This window comes from Protopterus annectens, chromosome 15.part0 (genome assembly GCF_019279795.1).
Source record: "Protopterus annectens isolate FY-2018-M chromosome 15.part0, PAN1.0, whole genome shotgun sequence".
Lineage (NCBI taxonomy): Eukaryota > Metazoa > Chordata > Ceratodontiformes > Protopteridae > Protopterus > Protopterus annectens.
In genome coordinates this window covers 333,485,397-333,512,455 of record NC_056749.1, presented here as the reverse complement: position 1 = coordinate 333,512,455, position 27,059 = coordinate 333,485,397, and the positions used below count along the sequence as shown (strand labels likewise).

The 27,059-nt window shown below is 36.4% G+C and overlaps 1 long non-coding RNA gene across 1 annotated transcript in view; it reads left to right on the top strand.

Moving 5' to 3' along the window:
* Window positions 1-27,059, top strand: part of LOC122790083 — a 291,592-nt gene that overhangs the window by 208,137 nt on the left and 56,396 nt on the right. The window contains exon 2 of the long non-coding RNA XR_006362919.1: window positions 9,686-9,792. This is a non-coding gene — a long non-coding RNA (uncharacterized LOC122790083). The remainder of the gene's footprint in view (window positions 1-9,685; window positions 9,793-27,059) is intronic.

Genomic DNA, 27,059 nt, shown 5'->3' with positions numbered 1-27,059 from the left:
TTACTTCCATGGGTGTAATAATGTCATCCAGGAAAAACACATGTTACAGTGGTACAGCCAAAGTTTTAAAATTGCTGCTTTCTCTGGCAAACAACTGGGGCTGAAAGAAGAGGAGGCTGACCATCATTAAACTGCAATAGGTGTTGTGAGGCATAACTACATTCTTTACTCACATAATCAACATTTAGCATTAAACACTTTAAGTTGGTTCCTTTTTTTACTTAACCCGGAAATTATGCATACATAGAATGAGCTGTGAAATGCAAGCTTTGTGTGTTGCTGTCATCCTTTAATTTCCAAATTTGTGGAGCACTGCCTCTCATAAAATGGAACAAATGAACAAACTGTGGAACACTTACTACTGTTGATTCTAACCATAATGCTGTGTTCCTTGGACATTTATAACTCAAGGTTTCAAACTGTCTTAACAGTACATCTGACCTTACTTCCACCAAAGTATTACCTGTGTGCTACCTGTTGGAAAAGGCATATAATACATAATTAATAATATAATTAAAAAAAAAAAAAAAAAAAGATGTACATTCACGTAATGAAACACTAATAATCTGTTGATGGAAAACCTTTCTGTGTGTGTGTGTGTGTGTGTGTGTGTGTGTGTGTGTGCATTTATGTATTTAATGATATTGCTGATGCTATTTTAAGAACATTTTATATGGACAATTGGAATATGCAAAATGCATACATGCTAAACATTCATTATTAGAAGGAACAAAATAAGGTGGCATCTACATCTTCGAATAATGCTTCAGAGTAACAATGTGTAATATGCTGGTAATTCCAGTATATTTGCATTTAGGTGGAGACTAGAGGTTGCTACACAGGCATACGGCAGGGAATTGCAAATATTTTGAATGTTAGTGATAATTACAGCCCTCAGAATAAGCAGGAATTATGTGGTAATTGGGGTCTGCGCTATCTGAAGTTTCATTGTCTGAGGAAAGAGGGAAGTCAAACAAAAGAAAGTTTTGGAGTAACTAGTACACATACAGTGCACTCTAATTACATAATAGACAAAATTCTCATAAATGTCTCTCGAACAGTAACATTTACTGCTCATCATAAATCTTTAACTTTCTCAGCTTTCTGACCTTAATTGCTTGGCCACATGGGAGTTTCTGCACTCAGTATCAAACCTGCTCAACTCATTTACTAAAAGATTCATGACATTTATGGTACTCAGGCAGATGTAGACTTCAGTATGCCAACTTACTACCTCTCCTTATAATTACTGAATCATGTTTAGAGGGAAAAATAAATGGGTTTTTTGGATATCGTTAGAGACCGTCTTATTCTCGTCTGCTACACTGTTAATACCTAGAGACAATTAGACAAAAAAGTAAAGCTTTTTAGTGAATTATGCAAACATTTGTAGGGCAAATTAATTTAAATGTATTTATGAACACATGTCCAACTAGATGTAAGCATCAGACTTCATGAACCGGAGTCACGTTCTTATTTAAAATACCTTTTTAGAGGGATAAAGAGTACAGTTGACAACTAAGCAACTTTAGGATCATAATCTTATAACTCTGCTAACTTAGAAAATCTGCCTAGCACGCAAGTGCGATCTTAGTTTGAGGTCTACGAAATTCACACAAGGTAACATTTAGTGGACAAATTAATTTATATCTCCTGCTGGTCTGGAAGAAATGTATACCTGATAAAGGCCTCAAATGTCAGTGGCATAAGCTTGAGTATCTCCACTGTGCTAGGGGTGGCACATTGGCAGCATCCCAATACCTGCAAATGGTTTTCTAGTGCTTGAGATTTAACCATCACTGCAGGAGCAATGTATGAAGCACCTCTTGTAAGGTTATACTCCTGGGAAGGACTATACATCCTGTTCACACTTCGCAAGAACTATTCTTCTGGATCTACTTGGACATCTACTGCATGTGTCAAGCAATCTCTTGGGTTTAATATTTAAGTACAATTTGAGAACACAGTTTTGTGCATGATCATTTGGCAGACTAACAGTCGCATCTTGGCTGTGTATGAAGGAAAGAGGATTGGTCCGTGATGAGAGCAGGTAGTCTCCAGCAGACTACATTGGTGAACCATTAAGTAAACCTTGGCTGTGTATGAAGGAAAGATGATTGGTCCGTGATGAGAGCAGGTAGTCTCCAGCAGACTACATTGGTGAACCATTAAGTAAACCTTGGCTGTGTATGAAGGAAAGATGATTGGCCCGTGATGAGAGCAGGTAGTCTCCAGCAGACTACATTGGTGAACCATTAAGCTTTACTTTATAGGTTCATAGGTTGGTACTAGGCTATCAGCCCTAGGGCCTATACAAGCCTAGCCATAACAATTCCCTGGCTATTTCTTCCAACACTATTTACTTCCCTGGAACCCTGTCTAGCAGGGCGACTGACGTGATCCCCAGGGTGAATTTCCTTTCTCCCATCCAATCGTCAAGGTTTTTTTTGAAGAGGACCAAAGAGGCACTCTGCTTGACATGTATGGGCAATCTATTCCAGAGTCTGGGGAGTCTCTGGGTCAGGAACCTATCCCTCCAGCATGTTTTGTTTATTGTGATGACAAGGTTTAGATCCCTGGAGTGTGTGGCTCTGAGGGATTGAGATTTCTTTAAGTGTAGCATGTCCAACAGCTCTGGGTTTGACATGGCCTTGTATGTTAAGCAAAGAACGCCTCTGAGTAGACGATATGCAACAGAGTATAGCTGGAGTTCAGCGTAGGGCATCTGCTTTAGGCTTGTGATTCTTTTAGTGAGGTATTTCTGTGGCCTTTCCAGTTGTTGCAGATGTCTTGAGAGGTACATACCAAATGAGGCATTGTATTCTATAATGGGTCTAATGAGGGATGAGTACAGTGGGACAATGACCTCCTTTTTTCTGGATGAGAAGCCCTTAGTGATGAGGTGTGCCACATAGAAGGATTTCCTGACTGTTGTGGCAATGTGGTTATCAAAGGTGAGACCACTGTCCACTTGTGTCCCTAAGTCTCTTATCACACTTTCTGTGTTTAGTGTACTGCCACCTATATGGTAATTCACGGATACATGTTTTTTCCCAAAGGGGATAACTATACATTTCTTGCCATTGAGCTTGAGCCCATGGCTCTGGCACCAAGCATCTGTTTCTTTAAGGCCCTTTTGTAGAGTATCCACATCATTTGGGGATTCAATAATGGCTCCCAGTTTGCAGTCATCTGCAAACTTTGTTATCCAGAGTCCCTTAGTGTTGGCCTGTACTTCAGAGAAGTAGATGCCAAACAAGAGCGGTCCCAGGACTGAACCCTGAGGTACTCCACTTGTCACTTGTCTGGAGCTGGATTTGGAGTCGGCTACTTTTACAGTGTGGGTTCTATCAGTAAGCCAGTTAGCAACCCATTGGGTGACGTAGGGATTAATGCCCAGCTTAGTATGTTTATCTATGATTCCAGAGCGGGGGATGGTGTCAAAGGCCTTGGCAAGGTCAAGATAGGCTGTGTGGACCACCTTACCCTTGTCCATGGCTCTGGAGATTGATTCGAAGAAGTCAATCAAGTTCAGGAGACAAGATCGGCCCTTCACGAACCCAAACTGGGTGGGGTCCAGTGTTTGAAGGTTGCCAATGTCTTTGTTTATAAGTTCCATGATAATACGCTCCATGGCCTTGCAGATAAGGCTTGTCAGACTGATGGGACGGTAGTTTCTGGGATCCAAGGTGGATCCCCCCTTGTGGAGTGGGATAACTGTAGCTGTGCGCCACTCAGTGGGCATGAAACCTGAGGCGAGGCTATGATTAAACATGACACTTAGGTGAGGTGCCAGTTCATATTGTAGTTCATGTAGTACACAGCCCGGGATGTCATCTGGTAAGTAAACATCCTTGTTCACTCTAATAGAGAATTCATTTTAAATGCTTGAATTTCCTGTTATTCCAAGTCAAGAATTGTATTCTGTACTGCTCATTGCTTTGGTGCTTCAGACTCCAATTGTATTGCAACATTGTTGTCCTTTACTTAGGCTTACATTCAGGCTTTTATCTGCTGGTACAAGCGACTTCTTAATTCTTTTCTGTTTTTTGCAGTTTCACTTTGCTTGTTAGAAATCTTGATGGTGTTCTGATGTTTTAACAGTACGGTTTTGGTGCTGTGTGAGAAATTTTGGGAATTGCTCTTTTAGATTTTTCTAGTCCACGTACTGCTTGTGATGCTGGGCTTTGTAAACTTTGACTTCAGTTAATGTTTTGCTCTAGCTCTAGTGATTTAGAACAGCTAAGTTATACAGACTGTTTCAATGATGTGTCTGGATTGTCCTCTGGACTTAAGAATTACTATTTTGAATAGTAACAAGATGGGATTCCAAAATTTGCACTGTACTATTCTAAGATTTTTATAATTAAAGATTTAACTGCATGCATTCTTCAAACTTCCCGTGATGACAAACATTCGCTATGCAGTAAATTCTACTTTAGGGTGGCGATGGCCTATTTTCTGGTACAATATTCCTTCTCTATATCCAAATAACATCTCTGAGTATTTCTAAATTTTCTATTGTATATAAGATGCGTCAGGACTGTACCTATGCATTCTTCTGAGACATATGTCACTGACTGCTGTTTTAAAAAGCCAGAAGCTGGTAGTTGTAATACCGCTTCTAAACACACGTCTTTTAGTTTCCTAAAAACTTGTTCTGCTTTAACTGTCAAACATAACCTTCAAGAGAGCCTTACCCATAGTAAGATAAGTCAGACAACAAGAAATGGTAACAAAATTAGGAATGAATTTATCATAATAGCTAGTCTCCTTTAAAATTGTAGAATACGACTCATGCTATGCTATGCCAAGGATCTGCTTCTTAGAGTCTAGGGTTTGATATCTTAGGCTTTCCATCTGCTGACTACAACTATGAGAAAGTGACTACTAGGCAGTGCACTAGGACAATTGGGTATAACAGAGTTACACTCCTCAGTGGTCCCAAGGGCTGCTTGATTAGTAAATACCCATGATCCTTAGTGGCTTTAATGAGCCAGTTTTGTACTGCTTTAATTTTCTCAGCCTGTGGTTTCACTGTTTCTTGGCCTATTATCTATTTGAAATACTTGGTGTTAACCATGCATAACTTGTACTTCTTAGTTAGCTTGACAAAAGGAGTTTATCATCACTTAATCTTTAAGGAAACAACCTCCCCAGGATTCAAAAAGTAGTACTATATTACCCAGGTACGTTGCCACATACATATGATATGACGTCTACAGGGACAGTTTTCTCAATTAAATATTTATTTATTAACTTACTTATTGCTTTTGTTGGTCGGGGAAGTCCGACTGGGCTGTGGCAGTCCCTTTTCAATGCAGGCTGGGGAGAAAAGCTCCAGTTACAAAATAAAAAGTTTTATACAAGAGAGAAAAATGTAAAGCTTAAAGTTACAATATGGATATACAATAACCGGAAGACTGCTATATCACCAAATATCTACAATCAGTAAAATATACAATTGTCACATATTAATAAAAAAACGATTTGACATATGCAGAAAGGTATAAATGTCAAATTGCAATTTAACATCTATGATAAGGAGACTTAAGAGAAATGTTATGGAAGATACGAGTAGAAAACAGATAATAGGTGAGGACAGGTGCAGACTGTATTAATTTCGAAGGTAAAATGGTGAAAAAGAAAGCTGTAGTGAAACTGGGGTAGATGCAGAAGGTACCAAGTATGATCTGGAATTTTACTGGAGGGAAAAACTGTCAGGTTATAAGAAGAGGCAACAGAAGTAACAGTAAGAGCAAAGGGATAGAAGACAGTGGGGAATTTACATCAAGAATTTGTTATATAGGGATAATGAACTGAAGATGTGAAAGGGCCACTAGGAAGGTGCAGGAACAGAGCCAAGTGGTTTTAGAGTCAATGAAGGAAAATGTAGCCTAATCAGATAGATGAGGGACCCATTGGCCAACATGAGTGATCACATTGGGGTCATGAAGGAATTTCCTGTTATTCTCATAGGGTTTTTACCTTCTTCAATGACAGCTAGGAGGGTGGTAACAGAACAGGCTACTGCCGTTACATGGCAGAAGGCAGGTACACTGAAGGAGGACTGTTAACTAGGTGGGGAATACCAAGCACTGCAGTCCTCATCAAGGTGGGTCCTACCATGGGGAAGGTATGGTACTGTTGAGCCTGCCTCTTTTGGCAAATTGTACGGCAGTCCTCTCTTGCAGGAAATTAGGTACAACTTTGATACTAGCTGAGAAATGAGTGAAAACTCATGCTAAGGAGAATGACATGGTTGAATATTGATGTGCTATCCTCCTTGGGTAGGGGAATTTGGAAAGCCCCTTGGCATCCAGCCCGTCTCACATCCAATTTGAAACACTCATTTGCCTGATTAATTGAGTGAATATTAATCAGTCTAACTTATATAATAATAAATGTATGGCTTTGGGCTCTGAAATTCCAGAAGTTTTTCTTGTGTTGGATTCTTGCTTATGCCTTAAACTAATTTACAATAATAAAATTCAGTTTGTCATGCACAGAGGTTATTCAAGAATAAAGCTTGAAGGTACTAATGTCATGCAAATATCTGAAGGGAGGTTTTTCAGGTAAACCAGAGCAATATCATCTCACAGACAAGTAGAATCTCAAGTATTTTTCCATGCTGCAGAGAACACAGCTTTTACAATTTTAGTGCAGCCAAGTTTTTAGCTTCACAGCAATGTTTTACCAGCAGAAAATGTTTGTCAAAGCAATTCTTCCTACCACTATGTGGATTCAATTTGCTAAAACAACTCCACATATGAGCACTATTATCCTGGAAAGCAGTATTTAAATATCTGTGTTTTTTTGGTTACGTAAAGCTTGAAGAAGCCAGTATGGTGAAAGCGCTCACTGTTCAATAAACTCATTCATTTATTATGTTCGTGCATTACGTTCATTTACTGCTTTTATACATATAATATATTTGTGTACTGCCTTTGACGGAGTTTGACCAAGTCGTGGTTTGCCCTGTGAATGATTTACACGCTTGGCATATTTCTTGTTTTATTTACCTCACCGTTCACAGGAGCATTTACTCTCTGGTTGTGCTTTTTTGCTTTTACATTTTTTTTACTTTCTGAGTTATGGCAGAAAAATTCAAGCAAAACACCTGCTTTGAGGTACTTTTCACAGATTATTAATAAAGAAAAGAAATGTTATTATACAAGTTGTAGCTGATAATGTGACATTTCAAGTAAATTAGTTCAATGGTTTCCTATTTTAAGCATCTGAAAAGAAAAGGCTTGCACTTCAGGTTGTACCCAGACCATAAATGTTTATTTTCTTTTAACAAAACAAGATAAAAGCTGCTTCATACAGCTAATAGAATAGTTCTGAGAAAAAGCCAAGAAAAAAAAGGAAAGTAAGACTTGGGTTAATTTTTATCCCAGGAGAGATGGCAGCTGATAGCTCAAAACTACATTTCCTAAACAAAAATTAAATAATACCACAACAATACCTGACTATGTGCACGATCAACACCAGGATAATTTATTCTCATACCTCTTCATAACGCTATAAAGCAACCAGGTGAAATCTACATAACCACACCCACATAGTCATTCACTTTTAGCAATCCAAATAATACTATGCTACATCAATCAAGTGTTTTTCTACCATAGAGATTGTTGTTATGTAGCCTCATGTTATGAGACTAATTTAGTAGACTACACATTTGTCTGACAGAATTGCTTGACAGCCCATTTTTTGGAAGAGATTTGGTCTAAACACAATATGTCTGAAAAAAGAATATCAACAACAAATTAATCAAGCAGAACTGCTGTGTTTGAGGATGTGAAAAAGTTAACTTCTAGTGTTTTCCTGCAGGGGAGCAAGTTACTCTGCACCCCCACACCCACACAATTATATATACCAATTCTATTGTTGAAACAATTCTAAATGAGAGAAATCTCTTAAATCGATCAAATTATTGCCATTGCACACTTAGACAATGCACCAGCGGTGATTTACAATGAAAATACACCGATCTGTATTGGGTCTATCATCTCGGCAAATGCTGATATTTATGGGATAACTTTAGAATGACACCAGTAGTTAAGCCAGTAAAAATTATACAATTATGATATTGAGTTTCTTACTGTTGATGTGTTTGAACTATTTACATGCATTTCACAAGAAGAGGGGTTGGATTATTTTAATACAGGTCTAACTACTTTTGATTGTTTAATGAATAACATTTGGATTACTTTAGCTTGTAATGAACTAGTCTTAGAGAATAATTTGTTTGGTTTTTAAAGGTGAATTATACAAGCAGATAGGAGGTGTGGCAATGGGGGCAGCTTGTGCCCCACTTTTTGCAAATCTGGTTATGCTGACCTGCAAAAGTACATTTATTTTTGATACTGATTTTTGTAAACATTGTATATTCTATTTGAGATTCTTAGATGATATCTTTATTTTATGGAAAGGTAATACAGTGATAATAAAGCAGTTCATTGAGTATATTAACAAAACCACTTGTTTGTCTTTTGGATTTTCATGGTTAGGGGTCACCACAATGGAACTCCAGTCCACTAATGATTGGCAGTAGATATTTATGGTGCTGAGATGCCAGCCCGGCCTTCAGCGAAGGCACGCCCATTCATGCATGTCTTTCAGAGGTCACTTGACCATGGGGAGGACATGCAGACTCTGCAAAGAAGGCACTCCAGATGAGAATCGAACAGAGCACCTCTTGCTGTGAGGCAACAACCCTACCGTTGTACCACTGCGGCCACTACATTTTTAAAATTCACTCATTCTGTATCACATGATACAATAAACTATTTTGAATGTGCATATATAAAAACAATGGGAAGTTTTCTTCTAACATTTACAGAAAACTTACATTCAGTAATTATTTGCACTTCAAAAGTCAGCACCATCCTGTGTTATTGAAGGGCTTAGTGAAAGGACAATCTATAACTGAGGATAATATATTTTTTAAAGAGGAGCAGGTTTTAATAGACATGTTAATGCAGAGACGTACCACAAAAAACTTATTATGGACCCCTTAAAAGAAATTACAACAAGGACAACTGACTTCAAACCCCTTTTAGAGGAGGAATTGCTCACTATTAAGCCTAAGGAAAGGATTGGTATGGTTGACATCAATGTGGGAGAAAGTACTCAAGAGATTATAGAGGGAAGACTCGAGATATTTCAATAACACATTAGTTTTAGAGTACAATTCAAAGACTAAATCAGTGCAAAACATTATCAAAAAAAAACACTGGAGCATTTTAAGTGCATCTGATCCTAACTTGAATACTATTGGAGAAAAGCCCCTATTTGTATATAAAACTGGCAGTAATATAAAATATTTATTGGAACAATGGAATAGTTATGACAAAAATGAGAACAAAAAGGCCAGTATAAAAGGTACCACAAAATGTGGAACCTGTAAACTCTGTTCCTATATTACCAACCAAGATAAATTTATGTTAAAACTCATCCATTTGGGTAGACACTATCTTTTTCCAAAAATATAACTGTCAAACAAAGGGAGTGTTCACTTAGCTGTCTGTTCTACCTGTATTGTTTTTATGTCAGACTGAGGCGGCTTTAAATAAAATAATTTATGAACATTGTTATGATATTGTGAAAACAATGAGAAAACAATGTCCTTTTTAGATGTGTTTCAATCTGTAATGGGTTAAAACATTTTTTATTTCAGATATTGAACATTACCTCTCTCAACTGAGAGGAGGAGCGATTCGGAGAATACCATGAAGTACAAAGAACTATTGTGGCACATCCGGTTAGATGCTGGATCTTATCCAGGTTTGAATAATTATATTTCAGTTATTCCTATCCTTAAAAAACAGATTGCAAAATTGTAAAGTTTTTAATAAACATACATATGCTTTTTAAAAAAAAAATTCCCATAAAACAATATCTTTTATATTATTTAAGACCCAAACATTGAATTATTTTAATTCAGTGTGTTAAAGGTATTTATTTGAATGTTTTAACATTTAAGAACATAAATAATAAATTCATCTATAATTGATATAAATACAGTGATCGATAGTATACATTTTGGTTCAGATGAAGTCTTAACAGATGAAGGTACTTAATCTGAATTAATTAGCTCGAATCAACTTGGAATAAAGAATTTTATTTTAAGTCAAGTTTACAGTTTCTGGGTTTTGTTTACACAGAATACACTTGGTTACTAGTTTTGCACTTAACCATAAAAACACAACTCAGCTGTACGGATATCAGTTTTTTGTCTCCTCATAACTTTCCCTGAATTATTAGCACACACACACATACCACCCACTCTGATAATCTCTGAACAAGTCCTGAATGCTCTCATAAAGGCAAAAAAAAAATTGATGTGCAGATCCTGACAATTTGCCAGACTGCTTTCTTGTCAGTGACAAATACTGTCTGATAAATTGCTACTACTCCTATTCAGCCATGTACTAACAAGCTGAAAATTCTTTATCTTGGTTAGTAGATGTTCCTGTTCCTAAGTAAAAGTAATACTTTACGTCTGCACAAATAAAGTACTCAATTCGTGCAAAGTTATATGTTCAATGCAGAAACATTCACAAGAATAGATTAAGGCTCTGTAGATAGGGAATAGTTGTCTTTTTCCTTTTGGCAAAAGGCATTTATCAACTTTTTTAGTCAAAATAAGCCAGTGTCCCACAAGTATTTAATTATGCAAACATTTTATTTAAGTAATTAAAGTTAATCCAATGCGAAGCAAAAAATGTGTTCTAAGCATGCTTCACCAACATGGACAATAAAAGCAGGCACAATGCATTATGAAACAGCAAAAGCACAGAATCTATAACCATTATCAGATATAAACATTTGTCTGCATTACTGAGTAATCCATCTTTAATCTGAGTGTTATTTTAGTACTCTACCTGTTACACATATTTATGTTAATTCTGGCAAGTGGTTAACCACCATAATGTATATGAAATGCACCTTCTTGTGGTACTACGAGGTATATTGTTTTTGGCTTTTAAAATGCATGAAGTATTAGCTATCGGGAGACAGTTAAAACATTTAAATGTATTTCACATCGTGCATTGCAAGCTTAAGACTGATAAAGTTACATTTATTTTAATATTAGAAAATGTGTAACATTGTCTTTTTTCTGTTGGGGCATAGGAAGTACGGGGTTTGGCTAGCTTGTAACAGGATGTTCTGGGTCAGTTTCTTCTGCCCATACATCTATATTATAGCTGTGTGTTGCCAGTAGCCACTTTGTATACTACTGAAAAGTTAATGTTTCCGAAAAAAAGACAATAATTTTAAATTCATTCAGACAGTCAACTGCTAATTCTTTTCTGCATTGCCTTAACATTTTATACAATAATACATTTTCACACTTACCAGTGGACTCTTTTGATGGATAATGTATGGTTCAAATTAAGGCTGTCTGGTTTCAAATGATGCCTAATAATAATATAATCTATACTGTATCTTGCTGCTTGCTAAAGAAACACACATTAATACCGCATTACAACATTCACATGTAAGAATTCCTAAATGTTTGTAAGTGCTATGCATTTCAGAATTTCAAACATGGGACATTTTCTTGACAAACAAACTCAGCACTGCAGACACTATCCAAACAGTCTAAATTGCTTAAGATGCACAAGATCTAGTGATTCTGTCTAATCACCATTTAGGACAAAGGAAATGAACTAAAAAATAACTACTGAGCAATTAGATTAACACAGAGTTTGGCTTACAAACAAGTGGACAAGCTAGCCAGCACTATTTTTGTTTGTGGAAGCAAAATACACGGTCTCCAAAAGTCTTTCAAGACTACACAGCTGCTAGGAAAACTAAAAATATAGCATGTATTGTCAATACATTATAGTCAGGGATAAAGATATCAGCAAACTCACATAAACCTTTAGCCCAGAAATCAGGGAACTTACAAGATTTTCATCAGCATTAATGATGCAGCTATGTCTCTGTAAAATAAACAAGACAGCAGTTTTATCTGAATTCTATAGACAAGCTTCCTTATAAATGGAAAGAGCAGTCTTGAGCATCAACCTTTCAATATTCTGATTTTTCAGCATGCCCTTAAAGCCAGTAGGACACTTCCTTCTCCACATCTGTCGTTAGTGGTACTGATAAACTGCAGCCTAAGGGTAAGTGGGAACATGTTTCTTTAGGTACTGAATCCTAAGACAGCAAGGAAGAAAATATCCCTCATCTTTTTAGAAAGCTAGTTTTTGGAGTTCATTACAATAGATAGCAGTAACTCCATTTGTATGGTTATGAAGCAGTGGTTAAAAGGGACATTCAGCTAATAATAACTGTGCCATAGTCCATTGGCTTACATGTAAACTGAAATATTGAAAGTGCTATAATTTAATCATCTGCATAGATATTTTGTATTGATTTACAAATTATTTAAGATTAACAATTATGTATTGCTGATATGAAAAAAATACTTCTTTCAGCAACAAAAAAAAAATTGATGTGCCTGTTTACAGCCTAAAGATAACTATTCCATCTTGTTTTAGACCATTACTTGAACTTTGTCAAAACTAGTTAATTTGAGATAATGAATAACACTCAGCTGGAGAGATTAATGCAGAAAAATACAAAAGCATAAATATTCATCCTACTTTATATTGAATGTTGAAGATGTGTACTGATGAGCTGTCATTTGAATACCTCTCACTACTGCATGCCTGACTGGTTACCCTGTAAGTCCATGTGAGGCTGCAGTGACTCATAACCCACCCCCAGTTTAGTACCATTGTCCCACATGTATAGGGGATAAATGTGGCTGTCTCATAATATCCTTGTTTACCCTATACTGCCTAGGTTATTTGTAAACAAAAGATAAGCACTAGCAACTACCATAGGAATGTAAGGCTAGGCTTCTTAAGATCCTCACAGGTCAGTAGCCTACTAAGCAACTATGAACCTATAAGAAAACAGGGTACATATCTCATGAAGGCTAAATACACTTCTTTGACACCCACAGTTTAAGTAATTCCCAGAATTAGCAGGCAAATAACTTCAGTCTCAGTCTAAGGTGTCAAGCAGCACAGTGCATGCAGTTTATTACCAGTACAAAATGCAATAACTCAGTTGTTGGCAGGCTCTTTAGAATGTATAAACCTTTCTGATGATGTCATAGTGAAGAACAGCCTAGTCAACATTAGAAAACATTTGCTACAAAAAAATTACTAAAGAGAGCAAGCTATAATATAAAGTAATTTTTATCAATATGCATACAAAGAGCAGCAGTTAACTTGTAAGACAATTATCTTGTTGAAGTGGCTGGCAGTTGACTTAGAGGATTAAGGAGATGTCTATAAGCCATTTCTGGTGGTCGTGTGGTACAAGGTTTGATTCCCTCAATTTCCATTTCCTAACTGCATCACTCTCAGAAAGTCACTTAACCAGACACCGCTCCCAGTCTGTGTCTGAAAAAGGTACATGGAGATCAGTCCTCTATCCTGGGAAACAAATAAAATAAAAAAGTGTTGGCCAAGGGTAGTTATTTTGGAATTTCCATGACAAGAGACACTTCCAACTCTAAGTAGGCAATGGGCTTAACCCTTACAACTGTAAAGATTCCTTCAGGCAATCACCTTTTGAATACTGTCATTTCTTGTCATTAAGTCTGGAAGAAGTAGCACATTTTTAATGATGCCTCTGATTGTCACTCACTGTTAGATATTTTTATGAAAAATTGTGCATTATATTATTTTGTTTCCACAGTCTATTTTTTTAAATAATTCAAATAACCTGGATAGTGAGCCAAAGTTATACATAAAACATCATCAAGACCTGACAACTTCCGAGATGAATTTCATATTAAGTATTAGTGTTTGGTATGCATTGGTCCAGACAGTTGAACATTAATGTATACTACATTGCTATACTATTTGTACTGAGACCATCTCGTCTACATATGGGAAGATAATCCTTTATAGTGTTGGAATACAATCTGCTTCATTAAGGGATTAAAAATCTTAAGACTGCTGTTTTAGGTTATGACAATAAATGACCTGAGGGCCAACTTATACAAAATGAGAAGGAAGTACTTTCTGAAGTAGATTACTTTTCATCATGGCAATAAAACTAAAATGTTTTGTATTTGCAGAGAAGATAATGAACATCGAATAGTGTTATGCTTGCCATAAGCAAAAAATCAAGGATGCGAGACAAGCCCTAGAAAGCCTTAATGTAAGGAATAACTGATCTGTATTTATTCATGTTTGTACAAATTATCTCATCTCCAAGGACTCTCTGACTGTTAGTAGGTTATGTACACCTCTCATATAAAATTTGCTATGTTCTCATAAGACTGATGTTGCTACTGTTTGTGAAACATGGTTAAAGAACAATGATTTGAAAACAGTCAGAGTGTAAATATTTTTACTGTAAAGACATTCTAACAAAATATCAGGTGGTGGTATTATGACAGCGATTAAAGATAGTTGAGAGACCCATGATTATTATATGTTCAATGATAACATCAATTGTAGAGACTGTATAAAAGCATCAGGAGGATATATTTCCATAAGAACATATTACTTAATTAAAGTGAAAGACAAAAAATATAAGAAATGGAAAAGAGGCTGAAGTACAATTTTGAAAACTAAAATAATCAAGCTGACAGACAAATTAAACATATTGTGAGTCAAGATCAAGAAAAAAAAATAAAGACAATTTATGTAAAATTATTGAGCATATTAGGTATCCTTTTTATAGATATAGAAGATGTGGAAGGAATAAAGACATACAAACTGATAAACTGTGCGTATAGTCTAAAATTTATTATTAGACACAACAGATTATACATATATTTACAAAATCTTATGTAAAGCAGCATGGCTCCAAAAAGGGGGTGACAATTTGTCTAAATGGCATCTAGGTAACCTCAGATACTATAATCAAATTAGATTATATTGAAAAAGAACTGTTCAAATTGGATCCAAACAAATGACAAGGATGAGAGGAATACTGACCCAAGAACACTACAAGAACTTAGTGTCGTTATATCTATTATTTACCAAGCTGTATAAATATGAGGATATTCCTCAAGATTGGACATGTTATTGTCAGAAGTGGAAAGGTTGGCACTTGAAACTATGTCAGGATGCATATGTTGAAAATAGATCTACCACCACCTCAAGACATTCTATAACAATGTAATAATAGCTGTGAATGAAAAATTGTGCTGTGATGTAATTTATATAGATTTAACTCCAGCATTTAACAGGGCATACACAAAACACTGATCAATAAATTAAAACTAGGTACTGATGTACCCTTGTAAGATGGACAGCTGTATGCCTTACAAATAGGACATGGCAAGTATAATACAGGAATTGGACAGGTGAATTCAAGGTTACAGTCAGGGTATCCCACATGGTTCTGCCCTAGGCCCAAACTTGTTTAGATAGTGACTTTCAGAACTATCTTTTTAACCTGAAGTGTTTTGCAGTCTGTATGCAGATGATTTGAAACTGGGTAAACTGATTACATGTGTTACAGATAGCACGTCTACAAAGAACTTGACTAAATTGACCATCTGGGCATAGGAGAATAATATGCCAATAAATACATCTAAAATGCATGTGAGATTTGGGAGAAAAATTGAAAGGTGGTTGAAACTGTAAATTCATTTAAGGACCTGGATATATGAGCAGATACAGCTTTGAGTTTTTGTAGGTTAATGACAGTTAGAGAACTACAGGTTGTATAAAAATATTCATAGAGTCTACCAAATCAGAAATGATGAAGTCATTGTTTGTTAGTTACATTAAACCCACACTTGAGTATGGAATAACAAAATCGAAACTTATAAGAAAACAAGTATGAGAAAACTGGAAAGAGTACAGTAGAGATATACCAAAGCCATCTGCTGATGTGAAAATGTAAGTTATTATGAAAGACTTAAATATGTGAATGTGCACAGGGTCTCATACAGATATTTAAAGAGAGACCATATTTAGGTGTATAGGGCATTTAGAGACTACTTCTGGGAAAGTCTGCGGTTTTCAACAAGTGGAAAAGAATCATTAGACAACCTATGTGAAGATTCTATAGGAATGAGAAGTGTACTAACTGGTTCTCTGTGAGAACAGCTAATGCATGGAATAGACTACCAAATTAGATTGAAGCTAGTTTAGATATTTTTAAGAGCAGTCTAGACACCTAATATGGGAACAGCTGCATTTGTATAATGGCGGTCTAAAAGGGGATTGATGACAGCGTTTGAGATATTTGTATGCAATATTTATTACAGTTCTGATCTCTGCAGATATGTAATTTGTTGAAAGAAGTTGGATATTATTTTGTTGCATAATGTTTAATGCCCTTGATGATTTCAGTTGAAATACTCGATAGTGCATTTATATATAACTTCACTGGCTTGCAGGTTTGCATATTAGATATGGTGGGATTGCTGCATGGGCTTGTAGAGGTGGGTAGATCTGCCTTTTTTTGTCTAAAATTAAAATAAATGATAGTAATATTTTGGCAATGTAAGTAATATTATTGTAGAACTCATCTATTTAATGATTGTTTTACAGGGTATGTGAAGTGACACTATTTGAGGTATCCGGCATGTATAATGGATATGGAAAGTTCTTGCATAGAAAGTCTGAATATATGCCATAGTGGAATTTGTATCATAGGGCATGTACACTCTTTAAAAAGTTAGAATAATTGAGCTTTATACTTCGTATTGTACAGTGAAAGTTATTACAAATAAAAAGTGGACACATTGACTGGACAGACCAATCAGTCCACTCATTGATTATTAAGCATTTTTCATAGAAAAATGTTTGGAAACACAATACAACTTCAGTGGCTGGATTGGCCATGCTGCTAGAAGTCTTAAGAAAAAAAGAGAGAGACAGAGAAAGGCACTGCAAACAGAAGATGCATGATTTACCCATAGATGACCATGTTTAAACACTTGGGCTTCACCCTTATGATCAAGAAATGCCAACTGTGGGTAAATCTTGGATTTCTTAAACCCAGTCATACCTCTCTACTATACAAATTTTTACAGAATGTCCATATATTTGGCTTATATTTTTCACCTGTTCCTCAAAGTCTGTGGTTTTCTGGCAAATCACTGGGATGATCTGAGGATTGCCATAATAAATAATGACATAAATTTCAGTTTCAAACTTCAAACCCTTCTGAAACCGCATGCTAAAACAAACCCTGTTACTCCAGCAACTTTCTAAGTTTAGAAGAGCAATATTTAAAATATGTCCATAGTTTTGGACCTTTGTCCCCTCATTTTGCCAGGCTTTGTCCAGATTTCTTGCACTAAGAGGTTGAGAGGTATGAACCTAGTTGTGGATTATTTTAATATATTTGGACAAACAGGGAAGGTAGAAGAATTGGCAAGAGATGGAATTGCAGTTGGCTGACTAACATTAGTTAGCATAACTTGGAATAGAAATTTATTATGATCAATGTTACAAGTAGACAGAAGGTAAAGTCCATTGGTTACACTATAGGTTCATAGCTTCGTAGGTATTTGCTAGGCTAACAACCACAAGTGCCTTTTTAAGCTTAGTCATGCATCCCAAATCTCTGACAAGTTCTGATATCCTTGATAAGTGAAGCAGGGGCTTGGGAAATTAGACATTTACAAGCTAGGGCCTGGAAGATGAAACATTTACAGGTTACCTGTAACTATTAGAGACACAGGTGCCAAACAAGGGATGAATTTCCAGTTTCCCATCCAGCGGTCCAAGTTATACTTGAATTGGGTTAGGGAGGAACTCTGCTTCACATGGATGGGAAGCCTGTTCCATAGATGTAGTAGTCTCTGGGATACATACCTATCTCTCCAGCAGGTTCTATTTATATCACAGGAAAGGTTTAAGTCTTTAGAATGGGTAATTCTGGTGCTGTATGCAGATATGCAAGCATCCATCAGAGTAGGGTCTTACAATTCCCTTTATACCAGGCACATATCTCCTCTCAAAAGCCTGTAGGAGACAAAATCCAGAGATAGTGCCTTGAGGCAGTCTCCATAGGACATTTTAACCTCTGTGGACATTCCAATTGTTGGATATGCCTGGTTAGGTACATACAAAAGGAGACACTGCACTCAGTGATAGGCCTGATGAATGCTTAATACAGTGGTATAACTTCCTTGGAATTAGATGCCATACCTTTGTTTATAAGTTGTGGAACATAGAATGATTTCCTCACCACTGTAGACACATGATGGTCAAATGCTAGAATACTATCTGTGTGTATCCCAAAGTTCATGACTACTGGGTCAACTCTAAGGGGTGTGTTATCAATATGATAGTTACCAGGGATGGATGACTTCACAAAAGATACTATTATGCATTTCTTGGCATTTAGTTTTAGTCTATGACTCTGACACCAGTTGTTTGTTTATGTCAGGCCCTCCTGTTCAACATTTGTGGGATTAAAAGGCACCTCCTAATTTGCAATCATCTGCAAATTTAGTAAGCCAGAGACCACTGACATTGGCCTTGACTTCTGAGAAATAAATGCCAAAAGGAGCAGTCTAAGGACTGATCATTGAGGGACTCCACTTGTGACTGGCCTCTTTGTAGAGGTGGACTCCTCACGTGTAACTCACGGGTTTGTACCTAACCTCTTGAGTTTGTCAACAATGTAAAAGTGGAGCATTGTGTCAAATAGCTTGGCCAGGTCAAAGTAGGCAGTGTGAATGATTTTACCCTCATCCACTGCTTTGGTGACCTTCTCTAAGAAGTCCACCATGTTGAGTAGGCATGATCTGTCCTTGACAAAACTAAACTGGGTAGAGTCCAGTGTCTGGAGGTTTACTATATCACTACTGATCATCTCCATGATAATTATTTCCATGGCTTTACATATAAGACTAATGACACTTATGGGACTGCAGTTCTCAGGGTCTGTGAAGGCCTACCTTTGTGCAGAAGGATGACTGCTGCCTTTCTCCATTCATGAGGTACAAAACCTGTTTGGAGACCACAGCTAAATAGTAATTGAGGCCCTGATAGGTCATGTTTAATGCTATTTTGAAGGCATCCTGGGATACTGTCTGGGCCCATTGCAGCAGTGTTCTTGGTCTTAGAGAAAGCATTAGGGCCTGCTCCCTAGTGCTAGTAGGGGGAGTTATATTTGAAGTTTGAGGGGGAGAGTGGAATGAAGTTGGAGATGAATTTGTCAGCGAGGAGGTTTGCTATGTCTTCTGGCTCAGTATAGGGGGCTCCATTTGCATTGAGCTATGCGTAAAATTGTATATTGCTTTTGAGGTTGCAGACATAACTAAAGAATGCTTTGTGGTTGTCCTTGGCCTGGGAGGCCAAACTTACCTCAAATTTGGCTTTGGTAGACTATTAGTCCTCTGAATTGTTTGTTTAGTTTAATAAGGGTGCATTTATCCTGCTGGGTGCTTCACCTCCTAAATTTTGCCATAATTTTCTTCCTCCTGTTATATAAACTATTGAATTTTTGTTTCCACCAAGGGGCCTTGTTTTTTTGAGTTAGTTCTGTACTTCTTCCTGGTGGGTACACAGCTGCTTCTTTGCCACCATTAATATGTTTGTACAGGGTACCTGACACCTGTGAACAGTTCTGCATAGGCAGCAGTGGCCTCAGGGTTTATGGGGGCTTGATATTTTGCCAGGTTCTCACTCAATAGCAGGAAGTTAGCCTTAGAATAGCTCCTGAATATTCCAGCTTTAGCTGGGGGTCCAGGTTTTATTTTTACTTCAAAGGAGACCAGTTTGTGGTCTGACCTTACCAGGGAAGGCATTACAGTAGGGGGTATGCAGCACTCTCCCATATTAGCGAGGACCACATCCACTATGGTTGCACCCCTGGTTGGTGTATTGACTATCTGGTCCAGGGAGTTTGTTTTTACAAAATCCAGGAATCTCTGTGCATGTACATTTGGTGTTGTATAGGATTCCCAGTTAATAGTGGTTTAATTAGTCACCCATGAATATGGTATTGGTTTAGATGGTAGTGTTTCTAATAAGTTTAAATACATGGTATTAATTTTCTGGGTCATAGAGGGGGGCCTATAGCTTGCAAGGAAGTGGTACTGGAGTTTGCCTATAGTGATTTGAACATGGAGCAGCTCAAGTGCATTGTCCTGTATGACAAGTGTTGAAGTACATTTAACTTTGATGTAATTAGAGATACCTCCACCTTTAGACCCTGCCTGTGAAAAAGCTGGTCTAAAATGTGTGGAAGGCATTATAACCTAGCACTGTTGGTGCGCTCTCCGAGGCTTTAAACCATGTCTCAGTGACTGCACAGATGTCAGCATTCTTTATGGTAAAGAGAGCTTCTATGGAGTGGAGGTTTTTTTTTTTTTTTTTTTTTTTTTAGACTCCTAGCATTGAGCATTAATATCTTTACATTTTCTTGGTGTTGATTTGCTATGTCAGAAGTACTTTCAGTCTTGTCATTGCCTAAAAAAGGCACTATGGAGAAAAACAATTTTTAGCTAATTTTCAGAAGCCTAGAGGGTAGAGGTGCAGACCATCCCTGGAAAAGCAGCATGGTCTGTTGACCATCTCCTTACATGCTGACAAATATTGCACCCCTTTAGAATGACACCAGAAACTAAGCCAGTTATTAAAGTCAATCATCTTTTGTTCATATTGTGGCATTACCCTTGGTGAAGGTAAAATGCTGCTCGATGCTAGGCTCATACCAGCCTGAGACACACATTCTGAGAGCTCCATGATGTCTAGGGAGGTGTGTCTCAGGTCATTTCCTCTCACATTTACTATGACTAATATTGGTAATTGTGGTCCAGTAATTTGAGTGCCTGCGTAATGTGGCAGATTCCATCCCCTGATTAGCAAATGACTGTGACTTTCTCCTTACTCAGCCTGGTGAGAGGAATATCAGTGTCTCTCACGATGGAGTCTCCAATGAAAAGAATGTTGGATTGTGTGGTGGCTTGACTTATGGGTTTAAAGGTAGAGGGGTGCATGAGATGTAGTTCTATGTGTTGATTTGAAAGAGATCATTTGGGGCTGCTGAGGGTATTTGTTACGTGTACTTCATCTCGCTCGTCTTTTTGGTTTAGGAAGGTTACATTCAAGTGCCTCAGCATATGTGGGTCAATATGTCTGCTTTGAATTGTGCGTGGTATGTTGCAAATGTCAGTTATAAACACTTTTTAGTTTGGTATAGCTTCCTTATTATATTCAGTGCCAAAGTATATAGTTTTTGATGAAAAAGTGTGTTTTTAAATTTTACTTTACCAATAAGGACCTGAAAATTGCTAAACACAATGATAGACCGAGCCCACAATGCCTCACAATCTAAATGAATGTAGAGATTATGTTTCCAAATTAAATGCATCAGTAAAAGTTTCTTACATTCTAGAAAGACAAACAACCAGGTATTGCAGGTTGAATACCTTATCCTAAGGAAAAACATTGTATGACATGTAGTACTGACACCACAATGTAAGTAAAAAAAACTCTTCTATAGATGCAAGTTGTTTTTGTACCCACTGCGGTTTATGTAAATCATATCCCAAAAACTAAAAACATGCTATAATCTTCTCTTTTTTTTTTTACAAAGTCACTTGCAATATTAATATAATGAATATAAGTGGAAATGAAGTTAATTCTATAAAAAATATGCATCAGAAAATGACACGTGCACGTTAAGATAACATACGATAGTGTGACTCCTGAGTTTAAAGGTAGGCAGAAGAAAACTGACAAAGGGAGATGCAGAATTTGACTTCAGAGTTTTAGGAAGGGGGTGGAGAGAAAGAGTCATAAGGAAATAAGGGCTGGAGTACTGCTGAGTAAATGTGAACCTTTTTTCAAAATATTAAAATGCTACATATTGTATGCATGATAGTTTTCACACACATATGTCTATGCATGTATAGATAGCTGTTGTGTGTGTGTGCTTGTGTTTTTGTGTAGATAGACAGATATATAGACAGATGAAAAATAAATTCCTGGGTAGCTAATTTTCTAAGTATATGAGTATCTTAGCCATTAGGGATTATTTTATCTTCAAGTGGAAAAAAGCCCGTCAAACTACAATGTGAGGTATCATAATACATATGGCGGTCTAATATTTCCCATTATTGTTCTCCATGTGTTCCCTGCAGCTTTAGTCTCTTTTTTACATACCACTGATTTCCTTATTTTTCAATGGACAAATTAGAATCCTAGTTTACCTGTTCAAGAATACTGTGATTTTAAATAACCACACTGCATGTATAGATTATAACATCCCTAGTTCAATGGCAAGTCTCCCTTTAAAAAACTTAATGGTATAGGGAAACAAATACTTTAATTATAACTAATTTCAGCCGGTCTTACCAGACTACATATTTATGAACTAATAGAGTATCTCAGATTATTGTATGTTTTGTATGTGATTAAAAAAATAATAAAAATAAGTACAAATGAATAGAAATAAATGTAGGATCAAAATGTAATACACAAACATTAAATGTAGTTGCATAACACACACTTTTATTTTTTTAAATACAGAAAGATTTTTTTTTTTGCATACCTCTTATAATTCATTTAAGGCTTTTGATGGATGTGCTAAAATTATTATTTTTAAATCATACTGGTCAATGCAAAAAAATATACTGTACATAAAATATAAATTGCTACAAAATGGAGGCTAAAACATGATTGTTTTTATGCCACATTACTATATGTTCTGGAGACTAACTTCGCTCTTTCAAACAGATAACCAGCTAATAACCACCTCATAAGAGATCTGAAGGCAATTGGCTTGCAATAAACCCTGAGTGCTACAAACATCAAGTACAATTATACAGCATCACAAAAGTTTTGTCGTACCATTTTTATTGCGTAGAATAACGAGCACATAAAAATAAAAGTGAGAGCCATAAATCACCGTTAAATGATACATGTCTTATGACTACCATTTTAAATCCTGCTGTAATTCCAAACCTTTTATATAAGAAGAAAATAAAACAATAACCACAATCAAGTTGTCATATTTCTAGGAAAGAAATGATGTCGCCAGACAGAAATCAGAAAGAGGGTAGGTAGTTAACACAATATTAGATACTGGAATGAAGACTGGCACTATGAAAAAACAAAATGGTCACATTAAATGATGACAACAATTATTCATAGCATATTACCAGGACTGAGTTCATTTATACACAAATGAGGTGCTGACAGATTTTCTTCAAAAGAGGTAGAAGACATGATAAATGCCAAACACTTCATTTCCCTTCTGTAATATGAAAGGATGAGCTGAGACAGAATGATTACTTCATCAAGGTTTGTCCTGGCACTCAGAATAAGGGACAGCATTGTTTTAAGGTCATTATGGGTGATAAAGAAAGACAACATCAATAACCTTTCCTGCTAATTGCTCAGCTTTATGATATTTTAAAAACATATTGAATCGACAGAGGATAAGAAAACAACATTTTAGTCTATATGCCAACAGTTCTAGCCACTGAACCACAGAAAATTGCAGCAGGCTGTAAATTAAGACAATTCTCTGAAATGAATAAAGGCACTTTAGCAGTGGTTACTTGTATATAAAAGCCTGCCACCGATGTCATAGAAATGATAGGTTTTACACTCACTTTGCCAGAGACAGAGACTTTGGTAAAATATTTGTTAAGATATATTCTGAGAATACAGGTATCAGTGGTATCTGTTCATTACATTAAGGGAACAGTCTTTATTTGTTATTCATTTTGTCATAAAGACATTTATTTCTATGCCTATGAAAAGAAGTATTGTTATTAAAATCTTCACAATTTATGATTCCATTTTTTAGTCTGACAAAGAGAATAATCATACAAGTGAGCAGTGTTTTCAATGTATTTTTTTCCCTGCGGATTTTTATATGGGATCATGGTGTAGTGAGTAAAGGGCATTTGCACTTACGCCACTGTTGTTCAATCTCGGAGTTGATATACACACACACACACACACACACATATATATATATATATATATATATATATATATATGTGTGTGTGTGTGTGTGTGTGTGTGCGCATGTGATTGTGCATATAATTAGAAGCAGGTGTGGATGGAGCAGGCGTCTATGTATCAGGTGCTGGAGGGCTTGCCTTCATTAAAAAAAAAAGTTTAATATTGTCATTTTTGATAATTTTTTATTTGATTTAAAATGGTTGCGCTATGATTTTTCAGCATTGTGAGTATTTGGTGCTTGATAACAAAGATTGCTGTTGATTTTGAAATTATAAAGAGGTGAACAAAGAGAAATTAAGTAAATTAAATTTGACCCTAAGCATTTACTTCAATGAGACCTTTTAAATCTGGAAAAATAATGGCAACTTTTAATAATCAGAAAGTCAAATCAATGTCCTTTGAACTTCTGGGAAACTTAGTTTAGCCAGTGCAACCTCTATCTCTTAAAACCATTAACTATAACTCAGCTTTATGTCTGGATATATGCTCTCTTGAATGGCTTACTAATGGATTTAACGCTCTCTTGTCCAGAAACCTAAAATTCTTTATAATAATGAAATATGCACTAAATTAAATTACTATAGAGTGTTTTCTAGTTTTATTCCGCTGGAATATACTGCAGTCATTTTTTTTTTTACTCTCCTTTGCAAAAGTGTTTTGCGGGCAGTGGATTTTAAGAAATTTAGCTAATAGCTTTGTTTATATATAACACATGATTTTAAATAAAGGAATTAAGCAACAATCCATAACTGTGTGTGGGTATATCAGGATTTACCCATGGTTGGTGGTTTGATTATAAGGGTGAAGCCAAACTCATTTAAGAAATCCAACAGTGGACATTATATACCCACATACATTCTTGAATTTTTACTATTATACAATAGCATTCTTTAAGAAAGAAATTGCTTACCTTCCTTAAATAATGTCTTTGTACATGGGTGATTCAGTGTTTCCTGTTTGCTGATGTATTGCACGTGCATATTGGACTTAATACCACGCTTGCACAGTACATGAAATCAGTGCAGGAGAAATAATGGAGAAATGAGAATCTCCTTTCCTGTTTTTTTTTTTTTTTTTTTTTTTCATACATACTGTTAGTGCAAGAAATCTGAACAAAAGTTCAACATAATGGAGGGACAAAGGTCCAAAAGTTGGGATAGATTTAAATATTGCTCCTATAAATTTAGAAACTTCCTTGAATAAGACGTTTTGTGTTGGTCTGATTTTTCAGAAGTATATGAAGCCCAAACCTGAAATGTCTGTTATTATTTAATTACTTCAATCCCCAGTGGCTTGACAGAAAAATACAATTTTTATGAGGAACAGACCAAAAGTAGGAGGCAAAAATCTGGACATTCTGTGAGAATCTTAACAGTTGTGAGGTACGAGAGTCTGCCAAGATTTTAGGAGGGATAGTTCAGAAAAACAAGGAAAATCAGGTATGTTTCTATTTCTTCAATTTTGCAGAACATACCTGTTTTTTCTTGCAATTTTTCTCTGTCCTCTAAGCATACGCCAATAGAAAATCCTGGTCACTAAATGGTATCTGCAGCTGGACATTATCTATTGGTAAAAGCTTGATTTACACTGGGTACACAGATTGGGCAATCCAAGCAGCATGCTCATTTTTGTATGGCAATGAGCCATTATTGTATAATATAGCAATAAACAACTACTGGGTGTGGTATACTGAAGATTTGCCCATGGTTTATGTGGTTTAATCATGAGGGAAAAGCCAGAGTTACTAAACAAAGGCAACCATGGGTGAATCTTCAATATATCACAGCCATGAGTTGGTTATTGCTATTATACAATGACATTTAAGAAAAAAAATGACTTACTTTTCTTAAATAATGTCTTTGTACAATGCCACCCTGGTGTTTCTGTATCCTGTGGCTTTGTTGATGTACCATGCATGCGTACGGGACTTATATTCCCATGCTTACACAGTACATCAGTGCTTTGGAAAGCAAGCAATGGAGATAGATCTTTTTTTTTTTTTTAATTTTTTTGAAGAAAGCGGGAAATTTGGACACTTTAGAGGTATGACAGAGGGCAAAAATACAAGGAAAATCAAGTATGTTTGCTTACTTTTGTATAACGTACCTGATTTTACTTGCATTTTCTCAGCCCTCCATACCTCTCTCTCAGCCCCTTGGCTCAAGAAAACTGCAAAACCTTGGCATATATTAATAGAAGAAAGTCTGGGCAACAGGTCTTTTTTTTATTGGTATATACTCAATTTATAATGGACACGCTGGTTGGGCTGATCAATCAGCATGCAGAAATTTGAATATTAATAATCTGTCATTGTATTATATCAGTTAAACACCAAATGGTGCTCCCAGCTGAAAAACAGTGCTCTTGTGGTGATTTTCAAAAAGGAGTTTTACCAGAAAATCATTCAAAATATGCATACCATTAAAGATACTCTTGAAACAATGTGGAGGGGAATCAGTAAAATGCATAACATGTCAATACAGTAGCAATTACCACAGTAAAATTAGCAAGATGCTGCCTATTAGCTATGCATGAGTGCTGAGGTATCATTGTCATGCAGAGGTAATAATTCATAATGAATCTTGGCAGATGCAAATAAACTCTGCCACTGAGCTGATTATGCTATGAGTAATCACATGGCCTGGAGATAATGCCAAGGAGGCCCTGTGTCTAGTGCTATGAAAATTTACATGGACATCAGAGAGTCCCATAGCTGTAACAGTGGTGCAGCTGGGGGCCAACACAAAGGCTCCACAGGAAACTTTCAACATAGGTTTTCTATACATGAGAAAGAAACAAGGACATTTAAAAAGATGGAAAGCAAGCAGAAAAATACAGAGTAAGGCAATAGGAAGGGAAGAGTGATAAGGGGTTGGGAAAGAAGCACTTTGCTCAGGACAGATGCCGTTATTTATTTTAGTTATGAAGAAGGGTATTGGGAAACAGCAGTATGGGAATGGGTGGGTAAGGAGGAGGGCACAGGGTGGAAGAAGTGGCAACATGCAGGCTGGCACTGGGACGAGTATGCCTCAGACAGGGAGTTCAGCATCTTTTTTTCCTTAAATACTATAGATTTCCATTATTTGTTTCTGCTGACATTCCAGTTAAATTGCTACC